Source organism: Choristoneura fumiferana, chromosome 25, assembly GCF_025370935.1.
Source record: "Choristoneura fumiferana chromosome 25, NRCan_CFum_1, whole genome shotgun sequence".
In the NCBI taxonomy this organism is placed as follows: Eukaryota; Metazoa; Arthropoda; class Insecta; order Lepidoptera; family Tortricidae; genus Choristoneura; species Choristoneura fumiferana.
The window spans coordinates 10,655,778-10,660,606 of record NC_133496.1 but is presented as its reverse complement, the minus strand read 5'-3'; positions in this window follow the sequence as shown (position 1 = coordinate 10,660,606).

Below are 4,829 nucleotides of genomic sequence, written 5' to 3'. Positions count from 1 at the left end.
AAGCTTATATAATAACAACATAAGAATTGCATAAACTTCTTGGATCCGTATTGTATCAACCCAACCGTAATACAAATATTATTCTATAACCAACTCTCTCAGTACCGCACAGAACACAATTTAGTTTGGAATAATTTGCTTGCACTAAAACAACTTGCGGTTTGGGTTTATTGTGAATTTTAGAGGATTTTGAGCTTTAGGTGGTAGTGGTAAGGTTGCGGTTATTCGTTGAACCTTCACGTTTGAACGAAGTTAGCGCAACATGGTCTGGGATATCCCAGTGAGCATTTTGTGAATTTTGAACGAAACGGTATGGAGGCAGACTCTTTATATATTTTCCATTAAAAACTAACTTATGTTTGTTGTTTTCGGCATTTAGTCATAAATCTCATCACAAGATATTAAAAAGATCTTTCCATTATTAAGACAATTGTTAAGAAATTCACTTCATTTTTTATAATTAAGTAAAATAAATGCAAATGGGCTAAAAAAAACATTTTATTTTAAATGAAAAACATAATCTACTTTTATTAAATAATAATTTTTAAGCAAAAATTTAGTATTTTTTTCAGTTTTATAGTATCTTTTTGTCCTTAGTTATAAATTCTCATAAAATCTTTGCATCGCGGTTTAATTTGCTGTTTAATTTTAAAGTTGTTCTTAAAATGTAAGAGATGTGTGATGTAGTTATTATTTAATTTCGTGTCTATAATATGTCTGTTTATATTATTTTTATAAATTATCCTTTTTGTTGGATAACTCTCCGACGTGCTTTAATTTGTTCCTTTCTTCCTTCACAGTAAGACCACTCAATGCTTACCTTATAAATATTCTCAATGTACTATTTTGTAGCTGATAGAATCACGATGCATCAAGCCAAGGACGGAACGCAATGGCACTCATTGGGGGAACTCTATGTTCAGAAGTGGTGGTGTGGGGGTAATAGGCTCATGATGAAAAATAAAAAAATGAAGATTTTTTTTCTGATTTGTTCATTGTCTTACTTACTTAATTGCAAAGAATATAGTGAATAACAATCAAACGCTTCAATTCATATTTTAATTTGCGTTCGCAACAGAAGCCGTCTCTATGTTACTCGAGCGTCTCCTACTCCCCGGTTGGATCCTGGTTGCATAATCCAGTTCATGGTATCCCTCAAACCTTCATAGTGTCGAAATTATCTTGATCCGCCATTGCCTAAGACTGGCAACACTGGGGAATCCCCGAGACCTCTGTTAATCAGATTAGCTTGTGGTTCTGGTACGGGTGGAGTTCAAAAAGTTGGACATTTTAACGAGAGTAAAAAAAAAAGTATGGAAATTTTCGTGTCACAACGGAACTTTTTCTAGTCCATTGTTTTGTATGGTTAATTGCGATTTAATGAGCCAACTTCTTGTACTCTACCCGTCCGGATTATTTAGGTCGGATGACAATGAAACTACAGTCATTAATAACGATTTTTTTTAAACATAATAATTTTGACTCTTCTGAGTTCAACGAAAAACAGCCGCAATGCCGAATGTTTAAAATCAGTTTTTTTTTTCTATCCAAGTTGATTTTATTTAAAAAAGAGAACGGTTTAAAATTAATATTAATCATTGCGGAAAAAAGTGACTTAAAAAGCTTTTCCACGTCGTGCTCTCAATTCCATTGTGAAGTGCTTCGTTAATTAATAATTTTAATAAATAAAAATTGACTTCAAAGAACTTCCTTATGATATTCTTTTCTTTACATTTGAATAAACTTAAACGGAAAGCAGCCCCTTAATTTTTTTTTCTGATCATAAAATTACGTAAGTACTTTTAAAAATAATAAACATGAAAATACACACTTTGAAAAACCCCTTCCTCTTTTAAAGTCTGTCAAAATGTATTACTGACAACCAAACCTACGAGTACTACTTCACAGTAAAAAAAGTGTAAATTTTTGGGTCAAAGGTGATTCTTTATCACCCGGAGTTCGATGATCTTGATCATCATGGCGTTGATGACTCATATATATTTACAAACCACAACACTGACCGACAAACATAGAAAAATATTATGCAATAAACTAGTGGAATGACCCCAAATATTGTTTTGTAAATGCCACTCTATCTTAAAAGAATAGAGTTCAGTTTAGTCTGAAGTAAGCAATGACTTTCCCCAAAGAAAGAGGGGGTAGCGCTTGTCGGATCCGTTTCGCGTTTTATAGTAGAACTAAAAGGTTTTGATATTTTACTATCCCACTAATATTATAAATTCAAAAGTTTGCAAGTCTTTTTGTTCTTCGCGTTTAAAACGCTGAACCGATTTAGATGAAATTTCGTACCTTCGGTAGTTTGAGTCCCGGGAAAGGACATAGAATAGTTTTATCCCGGAAACTTGCATAGTTCCCACGGGAATAAACGGATTCTACGCGGACGAGTCGGGCAACAGCTAATAAATAATTTGAACTAAACTTAACTTAAACTAAACTAAACTTAAACTTTCAATAGACACACATAATTTTATTATAAAACTACACATAATTAATAAAATTATTAAAAATGATTCCTACTAATATTTAAAGTACATTAAACCGTTTAATTTACACGAATTTTGGTGTGGAGGGAGATGAAAGTTATTTAATGTTTGCTTCATTAATATCCGTAATGTCTTCTTCTTTGTAATGTATTTTGTAATATTTTCTTTTTTGTTATTTAATGTTACATTTTTGATCTCAATTTAATTGTTACTTAATAATATAATATAATTAAGTTATCCCGCGGCTTTATTGTCGTTGCATTATAAACAACAGTAGGTACCAAATTTAATGACTATAGAGTAGCGTATATTTTCAGAACCAGTGAATGAGATTTTGAGATTATACCCCGATCCCGTAGGAATATCAAGATAAAAAGTAGCCTCTGTGTTATTCTAGATGTCCAGCTATCTGCATACCAAATTTCATCTAATTCCGTCCAGCCGTTATAGCGTGAAGGAGTAACAAACAAACACACACACTAACTAGGATTAACTTTAAAAATGTATCAATTATCAATACTCCTCGGTTCCTCTCTTTCCGAACATGTAACAGCTTAACGCGGTAAAGATTAGTCACTGCTGTGTCTTTCGTCTTTGTCAGTTGAATGCATTTGTTATGCCTTTTTTGCAAAGTGGCACACGAGTTGATTACAATCATGGTGAAATGAGGCTCAATCATAGAATTTTGTAAGAAAACCGTATATTTTTTACCCGACTGACCGAAGGAGGGTTTTGTTTTTCGAGCGTATGCAGTACTAGTTGTTGCCCGCGACTCCGTCCGCGTAGAATTCTGTTTTTGAGTATCCCGCGGGAACTATGGAATTTTTTGGGATAAAAACTATCCTATGGCCTTCCCCGGGTTGCTAACTATCTGTTTACCGAATTTCATCCAAATCGGTTCAGCGGTTTATGAGTGATGAAGTAACAAACAAACAGACTTACAAACTTTCGCATTTATTATATTAAGTTGGATGTCTGTATGTCTATTTATAATTATTGCGTTTAATAATTATGAGGTATCATTCAATTTGGTATACATAACTGTGGGCGTGGCATAGGGTATTACGCGCAATATTTCAATAGGGCGTCCGCGAAACAAAATATGGAAATTCAAATTCATTCAAATCCGCCCAGTCGTTTATGCATGAAGGAGTTACAAACAGACATACATACAAACGCACATACCCACAGACTTAAGTATTTATACTAGACCCCGGATTTTTGTGGCAATGACGTCACAATAGGGTAGTTTGGGGAGTAAATGGAACGGTGTTAATTAATACGGCTGTGTAAATGACAATGATGATGATGATGATGATGTGTGTGTATGAGAATGGTCCCAAAGACCATCTCACTGTCCAAAAACATCTACGTGCAAAAAACACCAATAGCAAGCGAGCGGACACAAAAACCAAAACAGGTTTAACTTAAACCTAACGATATTTTTGATTTGTTGTTATTACTTGTACCTAATATATTTTTTATATATGTATTAAATTTTAATTTAAAGAAAGAAAGAAAATCATTTATTCATGACAACATGGGAAGGTCCCAAATCAACAATCTGCCGGTCTTCCCTTGGGACCATCTTCACACGCATCATCATCATCATCATCATTTACACAGCCGTATTAATTAACACCGTTCCATTTACTCCCAAAACTACCCTATTGTGACACCATTGCCACAAAAATCCGGGGTATATTTATAACATTACTTTACCCCGTGCCATTGCTCGTCTAAACTAGCATTTATAATATTGTTAGAATTCTTAACAGTCCCAGGTCTCAAGCGGGCTTATATAAGCGTAACACTTTTAAATGGTTTTCATTGTAATGCAAAGTACTTAAAGTTTTCTCTCTGAAACTTATTTACAGCCTACATTTCTTTAACCCGTCGAGCGCCAGGCTCTGACAAAATATACCTATGTAACCCTCTACATTTTTCTCCAATCAATTTTTTTCTGGGACGCACAGGGCGCTGTGGTCAAAACACCGTTGTGTGCACAGGTGTGGTTTCTACACCATGTTTTTCTTGATGGCCGTTAACTTTGACAGAAGGTTCAGTTCTATGATAGAAACTACCTGCCCCCTATTTAATAAAAAAATATATATATTTTTATTACAAGAAACAACACATACTATAGGGTTACAAATATCTGTTGGTCCCACCGGATTCGGTACTTAATTAATTAAATTACGTGTTTGTGTTGTGTGTGTGTGTGTGTGTGTGTGTGTGTGTGTGTGTGTGTGTGTTTATAAATGTTACAAGTGCTACAATTCTACATAATTGCCACTTTTTACCACCATCTTGCTCGCTAATTCT